A 9,221-nucleotide genomic window follows, 5' to 3' on the forward strand; every position below is an offset into this window, starting at 1 on the left:
TCTTGCACTATGAATTTATTAGATCAAATAAGTACATTCAACCCAATAGAATTAACTGTCAAAAAAAGAAAATGTACTTAACAAATAAACTTTAAAACTATTCACCTCATATTGTCCCTTGGTCCGTAGGAACTCAAATGAGATTGAAATTCTAGTTCTTCCAATCCAAGCCGGCCATTGTAATAAATTATGTGTGTATAAAAATTTCTCATAGTTAGTAACATAAGCCATTGAATTAACTAATCTAGGAGTTATGGGTTTGTAAAATTATATTATTTTGGATAAATGGTGAGTTATATGAATTAATAATTTTTATTAGGAATTTCTTAATTAGGTGACATTTTTTAAATGTTAGACTTAGAATTAAAAAATAATTTATTAATTGTTATATAATTATAATATTGATATACAAATTAATCTAGTTTGATTAAATTATTTATATACAAGAATATTGTGTTTCTCCCCCACACAAAATTAGGATTCTAGTTCTTGCAATCAAGCATACTTTAATTTTAAAAAAATTAAATAGCCCACAAATTTCCCATTCCCGCGGGCGCCTCAGTCCACTCTGTAAATAAATGAATATTAAAAAAAAAAATTGCCCTAAAAATTTGCACCCGCTCTCGACAATTCCCACTCTTTCCAGAAGCCCCACTCTCTCCAGAAGCCCCATTCTCATTTATGCTTTAAAAATCCCTAATTGCGGCAAGCAAAGAAACCCACTAATCTGTTTCAAGGAAAGGTTGCCTTGCTTGCTTGGATCGCGATTCCCTAAGCTCTAAATTGAATCGTGACTCTTCTCCCCTCTCTCCGTCCTAATTCATGCAATAGCCCCCTCAGATGCTAAGGTTTTGCATGCGTGTTTGGCTGTTCTGTTAGTCTGATAACTCTAAGACTGGGGAGGCTCAAATGGATGGGTTAACCACATTAACGGTGCCCCCTTTTTCACTTCCGGCAACCCAAGGTCAGTTTCAAAGTCCCTTTTATGAATAAACCAACAATCTGTATATGTTTATATATATATATATATATATATATATATATATATATTTGTGTATTGTCAGGTGTTGAAATTGTCTTTCCTTCTAGGGTTTTTGTTTAGTTTTTAAATTTTGTTTGATTCTGAAATTTTCAACACTCCTACTTTCAAAATTGGCGATTTCTACAGTTGAAGATTTGAACTGTGATTTCTGAAGTTAACAACTGCGTGTTTTTCGCTGTGTCTTCTAAACCCACATGGTTGGACTGTTGAATTTCAGGGCTTTTGAAGGTTTTTGAAGGGCGGCCAGAATTGCGACTTTGTTAGCTGTGGGGTTAGCGTACCTTACCTTAGATGATTTTGTGAGTTTGGGTCTAGGTCCAAGTTCTGGTATGTACAGATTTGTGTGTTTATATATGTATAGATTAGATGATTTTTGCATTTTCTTCTATATGCTTTATACGAATCGGTGAGGCTTGTTTGATGAATGCATACAATCTTTTTTTATCTTTAGATGCATTAATTAAACAAGCCCATTTCAATTATTAATTAATTAAGTCTATGATAAAACATACAATATATATTGTTTAGAGATTAATCACCAGTGAGGCCATTTTCTATCCTCTCAACAATACCACTTGGGCATGTTACAATCGGATTGCTTGTTCTTAGTTTCTTCTTTTCGTTGGTGTAGAGGTTTCTGTGTGTGTGTGTGTATATATATATATCTCACATATAACTATTTAGAGATGCAAACTTTCTCACAAGATTAATTTTGATTGTATGGTTGATGTAAACTGGCTATATGTCTTGTTCTTGTATAATATATAAAAATAACTTTATGGGCTTGCTTAATTTCTACTTTGTTCTTTTGCTTTTTCTTTTTTCATTGTCAATTTGAATCCGTGACCAGCCTTCTTTAATTTTTTTTATTTTTATTATTTATTTATTGTTTATTTAATTTGTACTCACATAACAAATTAATAACTTCTACTATTTTATTGTTCTTTGTTTTTTTTTTTAATTTTTTATTTTTCGATAAAGTAACAAAATTGTATTGGGTAAATATGCTTCTATCCCTCTGGAAGTCTCTGGATTAGGGGAATTATGCATGGTGGAGGATTACACTGTTGTGTAGGTCATTATAAATATTTAAAAGAAAATAAAAAGTTTTTTTTTTTTTTTTTTTTTTTTACCAAAAAAAAAAAAAAAGATTATTGAGTTACTTCAAGTCTTCAACCAATTCATATATCATCAGAGCTAAACTTCTACTTCTACTTCTCTACATCATAGGAACAAAAACTCTAAATTTCATACTTAAATGGTATAAGCTAAGTTTTACCTGCATAACTTAGATTTTGCCATTTTTGCATTCCCGTTCTCGTTCACGCTCCCACTTCTGTGTGACTTAAAGGGTATGAGCTTTCCTCCCCGGGTATAAGCAATAATACTTCAATTCCAAATTATGTATAAATTATATATATACGTGGGATTCAAAACTTGATGTTTCTTTCATCTATCTCCAAATACCATTGATCAATAACTTATCGGATATAAAAAACTCCAACACAATACCGTTAACCAATTAACACTCAAGTGGCACCACTTATTGAAATAGGCTTGTTTGATGAATGCATCTAAAGATAAAAATGACAAGACTAACAAATTTAGGTTATATTTTTTTTAGGATTTCTCAGCAACTAACGTAGCATTAATCATATCTAAAAAAAAAAAAAAAAAAAAAAAAAACTAGATCTTTACGTTTTAATTTGTCTTTTTTTTTTTTTTTCGTCTCTGGATCAGATCTGCTGGGTCAACTTGTCAACATGATCTATCATGTATAGAGCTTATTGTCATTAATATCTAGAACATAATTTTTAAGTTACTCACAGTTTACTGCTTTAAGGTGATTTGGTTTCTGTTAATGTTTTTTAATTATATATATATATAATTAGTACAAATGTTGTTAATATCATTGTCCCATGTTGGACCAATAGTAGGTCTTTTGAATCTAGTTATAAGATAGCACTTACAATAGCATGATAGTATGAGAAAGCTAATACTTCATTTTTTTTATTTTTTTATTTAAAGGTTCTTGTAGTGAATAAGCATGAACGCATGAAATTAAAATCAGAAATTATAGAGTTTAAATTAAACACTTTAAGTACATAAAAGTAGTAATGATTGATTGTTAATTTCGCAATAAGTTATCGTAAGCCTGTTGAGCAACTAGTTGATGGCCATAAGTTAATTTTGCTTTGGCCATCAACATGCTTAGGATAAAGCAAAATTAACTTATTATTCTGATTGTGCTTTGATTAGTAAAACATCTTTCCCTAAACAATATCTTTATGTTATCTGAATACCTAATTTTTTTAATACTTATTTATTTGTAGACAATTCTTAAACAATCTCTCCCTTCGAATATAATTGAGGGGGACTATTTATTTGTGCCAATAAAGTATCAATAAGTGTTATTGAATGTTTTGGCTTTTCAATTAATTTTGACGTGCAATCAGCATGAGAATGAGATTGTAATAATTTCTCTAGAAATAAGTAGAACTTGTTCATATTGTGTGATCACATACATCTTGCAAAGGCATTTACTTGTTTCTACTTGTATTTAGTTTAAATTCCATTATTTTCAATACAACACATCAGTCTTAGGAATGGAAAGAAAGTGTATCTCAGTGGTCTCCAAGAAGACCAATTTAATTTGGAATTAATATGGTAAGCAACTTGTCAAGACTAGGCATGTCAAACCAGCCCCATTCCAACCATAACTTGTTGATCAACTAATTTGATGCCCCTTTTCTTCTTCGAAGAATTTTTTTTTTTATATATTATATTTCTTATTGATTAGGAAGAAAATGAAACATTAGGAAGAAAATGAAACATTCTTGTGGAGAGGATTACTACAGTAAATATACTAATCAGTTTGTGATTAATTTTAGTTTTCTATTTCGAGTTTGGACCACTTCTAGTTCAACTTTATAACAAGTTTTAGTTTTGAGACTAAAATCTCAAATTGGTTTTGGACAAAGCACAACCCAACCCTTAAAATCTCTATGGAGCTTAACAATGGTGAATCAAACTCTGAGCAGTGCTCAATTCTGAGTTGTGTTCTTGCCCAGTTTGGGCTATAGTAATGCAGAAGTTCGATCTTGAAGCACGCCATGTGGCTGCAAAACAAGCATTTCAGGCTCTGTCAAGTGGGATTACAGAAGAAATCTGGAGCACCCTATATTTTCGTGTTGTAAAGAAAGCATTCTGTGAGAAATGAAGGCTGTTTTGCAACAGATCTAAGAGTGAAGATATGGTTTGTCTGCATCTTTAGCATTAAAATACTTGATGATTCATTACAATGACTACATCTGAGACCAGTTGCTCTTAAGCTTCGCATTTGGATGATTAGTAATAACTGCACCGTATGAATTTATTTGTTAATATGCAGTTGATGTCCACTGGACCTTTCAGTTTATAAATAATAAAAAAAAAGTTTTAATTCTGAGACTACACCATTTACAATTCAAGTATAAACCACTTTTAATTACTTTCAGTTGACCCCACTTTTGGATTGAGTTTGCACCCTTTTTTATTCAGTTTTGTTACCAGTTTGACTTCCAATTTGTACCACTATTGCTTAGATTGCCTGACCAGTTTCTTTTTCTCCTTCTCTTTAAATATTTTATACTATAATAATTTGTTTTCATATGCTATATATGAATATGATATTAGGAACAATTATGGAGAAAAACGAAAGTCTAAGGGTGTTGACAACCCTTACCAAGATATAGTCAAATAGGCCTTCAAACTCTGGAAAAAAAATGAGTGCTGAGGAGGAGCCTTATGGGGCAGCCTACTTGAAAGAATTGGAAATTTTCAGGAAGGAGCAAAAGGTAATGTCTTATTGGATACCACACAGTAACATTCAATTTGGTGGTTATTAAAATTTAGCTTTCTATTTTTCCTCACATGAAATTTTTTTTTTTTTCCATAGTTTTAATAGATTAATAGTTTTAAACTTTTAATAGATGGAGCAGAGAAATGAAAATAGCAGGCAAAAATGAGTTGATTTATCTTTTTTATTGGTGTTCTTATTTTCTATTTATATTTTTTCTTTCATGTAACATATTTTGAAAACTTAGCTTTGGGTTCATTTTTTTGACATAGGCACTAATTGTATTTATTTATTGTTGGTTTTGCAAATTGTTGGATGAGCTCATGCTAAAAGAATTCAAGCTCTTTTTGTTTAAGATGGTTTAAGTAGTTTATGTCCAGATCTTTGAACCCTTTGTTTAGGATTTTATAGCTCATTTTTGTTTAAGATCTCGGAACATTCTATTTAGGATACTAGCTTGTTTTTGTCCGGATGGTAAAACTCATTTTTTTTTTTTTGGTCCCAATGGGCTTTATTGTATATGTTGTAAACAATACTTTTTTGGTTCATGTGGCTTATGTAATATCAAGTATTTATTTATTTGCATAATTATTTTGATGTGTTATATAATTTATAGGTTATAATGTTATAATTGGTGCCATATTAATATCTTATTAATATATATAAATTCAAAACAAAAAAAAATAATATATTGAAAAAATAGGAACATTTTTCACTAACAAATTTTGTGGCCTATTTTGGATATTTGTTATGATATATATTTGTGGTCGATTAAAATTATAGTCTTATTCGTGGTCTATTTTGGGTAAAATATAGCCATAAATAAACTTCGTGGCATATTTTTGGTAGTTGCAATGACGTATATTTGTGGGCAATTAAAATTATAGTCACGAATAAACTATAGCTTATTTTGGGTATTTGTCACGACATATATTCGTGGGCAATTAAATTTATAGCCACGAATAAATTCCGTGGGAAAAGACCTATTCTATCACGATAAATATTTTCGTGACAAAAGGATTGATGGCAATAGAAGGTATTTTATCACGAGTTCAAATTTGTGCCAAAAGTTTCACATTTTGCCAAGAAAATGTTTAGTCGCGGTTATTGGCATTCTGTGACGGGGCTACACCCACGATTGAGTCACGAGCTTTTATTTTTGTGGCTAAAAAGCTTTCGCAACGAAATTTGAAAGTTTTTGCCACGAAGTGTCTTGTGGCAAGAACCCAAATTTGTTGTAGTGTAAAAAATAGATTTAGTGTTAAACGATATATTGTCACATAAAATTTTACTTCATTTTAAGTTGTGCTTAGCATTTTTAGTGATATTTAAATTGTATTATCAAATATACTTAGTTTGATCTTAATCTGTTTAGTATTAAATATTAAATTGAATTATCAAACACCACCGAAGATGAGAAAAGAACCGGTGATTTTTTTCTTTTTTTTGATAAAAAAAGAACTGTGGTGATTAGAGATAAAATAATGAATATTTAATTTTAAAATTTACCAAAAACAACAATGGACGTAGATTTTCTTCACCGGGTAATATCTAGATTATTATGCCAATTCATGATTTTGAATCATAAAAGAGTGTCGTGGATTTAGATAAAAAGTATCCAGAAAATTTGAGGAGTCTTCCTTGGAGGATGATGATGATGAGATTTGGAGTGTGATATGGTTACCTGCACAGAGAGAGATTTGGAGTTACATGTGTACTATGTACAGGTGGGAGAGACGGGTCTTTTGCTTCTTTTTATTCTCTTTATTCTTTTTTTTTTTTAAAAAAAATTCTTTTAAAATGTAAAACTTAAGTATAGAAAATTCTAGTATAGGATTTGAAATTGCGTATGGATCAACCGCCCGTCTTGTCAACCGAATCAATCGGCCGACATAAATACGAGTTAATAGATGAAAATGCGTATGGATCTGTCACAATATTTTCTGTGATATTATGGACCAGGTGATGGGTTTGAAAAATATAACATTTAAACATACCAAAAAAAAATATAAAACGAGAGCCGCAGTCGACCATCGCTGATCAATCTGGGCTGATGCAACTGTCATTGGCAAAGACGTTTGGTTTGAAGTTAGCATGATCAATTTGACTTTCTATTTATTTAATTATTTTAATAACTTTTGTCACTCTTTGCCAAGAGCGAGCCTATAAAACTGAAGCTAATTTACTTGCCAATAGCATCCCACCAAGACATAGAGAGATAAATAGACATCTAGAGAGAGAGAGAAAATGGGTTTCATTGCTATGTTAGAGAAGTCTCATGCCGTATGCATGCCATACCCAGCACAAGGCCACATAAACCCCATACCCAGCACAAGGCCACATAAACCCCATGCTAAAACTAGCCAAACTACTCCATTCCAAAGGCTTTCATATCACCTTTGTCAACACAGAGTTTAACCATCAACGTCTCTTGAAATCCCGAGGACCTGATTCACTCAACGGCCTCTCCTCGTTTCGATTCGAAACCATTCCCGACGGCCTTCCTCCGTCAGATGCTGATGCTACCCAAGACATCCCCTCCTTGTCTGCCTCCACCACCAAGCACTGCTTAGCTCCATTCAGAGACCTCCTCTCAAAACTCAACAACACCACTTTGTCCAACGTACCTCCGGTCTCTTGCATAGTTTCTGATGGAGCCATGAGCTTCACTGTCGCAGCTGCCGAAGAACTGGGCATCCCTGAAGTCCTATTCTGGACGACAAGTGCTTGTGGCTTCATGGGTTATGTGCAGTATCCTAATCTCATTGAAAAGGGTTATGCTGGATTCAAAGGTACTGTATCAATTAATTTATCAAAACATATATAATTCTTGATCATATATCTACAAATTTACACTGCAATTTTTGTTCTAAAATATCAATAATTCTAGTGCAGGTATGAGTTTGGATGCGGTTATAGATTGGATACCAGGCATGAAAGGTATACGTTTGAAGGACATCCCAAGTTTCATTAGAAGCAATGACCCTGATGAATTTATGATCAAGTTCGTCATTGGTGAAATTGAGAGAGCTAAAAGAGCTTCAGCTATTATTTTAAACACATTTGAAGAACTCGAGCATGAGGTTGTGAACGCACTCTCGTCCATGTTTCCTCCAATTTACACAATTGGACCTTTACATTTACTCATCAACAAGATTGACAACAATGATTTGAAGCTGATAGGATCAAATTTATGGAAAGAAGAGGCAGAGTGTCTTTCATGGCTCGACGCGAAAGAACCTAACTCTGTTGTGTACGTAAATTTTGGAAGCATTGCTGTCATGACACCCACCCAACTGGTTGAGTTTGCTTGGGGGCTAGCAAACAGCAACCAAACCTTTTTGTGGGTAAAAAGGCCTAACCTTGTCTCCGGGGATTCGGCTATCCTTCCACCGGAGTTCGTGTCCGAGACCAAAGAAAGGGGCTTATTGACAAGTTGGTGTCCACAGGAGCAAGTTCTCGCCCACCCGTCAATTGGAGGGTTCCTCACTCACAATGGGTGGAATTCAACACTTGAAAGCATTAGTTGCGGAGTGCCGATGATCTGTTGGCCATTTTTTGCTGAGCAGCAGACCAACTGTTGGTTCTGCTGCAATGAATGGGGCATAGGGATGGAGATAGATAGTGATGTCAAGAGAGATGAGGGAAAAGAAATGAAGAAAAAGACCATGGAGTGGAAGAATTTGGCTGAAGAGGCAATTAGTACAAGTTCGGTTGGGTCATCTTACATGAATCTAGAGGAAATGATCAATAAAGTGCTTCTCTCTCCGAAGTATTAAACTAATTAGTACTTATTATTTTAGTTTTAGTGAATCTGAATCGAACGTTCTGTTTGCAAGTTTGTAACATGTATGAATAAATTTATATCTTGCTTATATATATATATATATGTATATATAAAAAATGTTTGTAACATCTATTTCCAAGTCATGGTCTTGTAATGCGAGCATTTTTGTTTGTTATGGAATGGATAGAAAAAGTCTTCTCACTGTTTTAGAGTTATGCATGTAATAAGACAAATTCTTTGAATGCACAAATGATGACAGCTTAGTACGGTTTGAGACAGGCCAATGTAGATAAGCCATGACGATTAGCAAAACAAAAGATAACCATTAAAGTTGCTGTGCGGAATTCGAGCTTATTTGTATAATTAGAGTTTTAGAATTGGAGTAAAATTTGGTTCGATTTTGTTAATTATTTTTATTTAATTTTATAAATTTTAATTTTAAAATTTCAATTCTATATAAATAAACACAATTTTAAAAAAATATCAATAAAAAATTATTTATATAATTGGAGTTTTGGATTTGGAGAAAAATTTGGTTCAATTTTGTTAATTAT

The 9,221-nt window shown here is 32.5% G+C and overlaps 1 long non-coding RNA gene and 1 pseudogene across 1 annotated transcript; both read left to right on the forward strand.

The window, feature by feature from the left end:
- Positions 1-467: 467 nt before the first annotated feature.
- LOC132280204 (uncharacterized) lies at positions 468-2,167 on the forward strand. Its single transcript, XR_009471494.1, has 2 exons — positions 468-964; positions 1,260-2,167. It is a non-coding gene; the product is annotated as an uncharacterized LOC132280204 (long non-coding RNA).
- Positions 2,168-2,744: 577 nt separating this feature from the next.
- LOC132280202 (7-deoxyloganetin glucosyltransferase-like) lies at positions 2,745-8,883 on the forward strand (annotated as a pseudogene).
- Positions 8,884-9,221: the final 338 nt, after the last annotated feature.

Source organism: Cornus florida, unplaced genomic scaffold (assembly GCF_030987335.1).
Source record: "Cornus florida cultivar Cherokee Brave unplaced genomic scaffold, ASM3098733v1 CherokeeBrave_3.0.0_Hap2_Chr10, whole genome shotgun sequence".
Lineage (NCBI taxonomy): Eukaryota > Viridiplantae > Streptophyta > Magnoliopsida > Cornales > Cornaceae > Cornus > Cornus florida.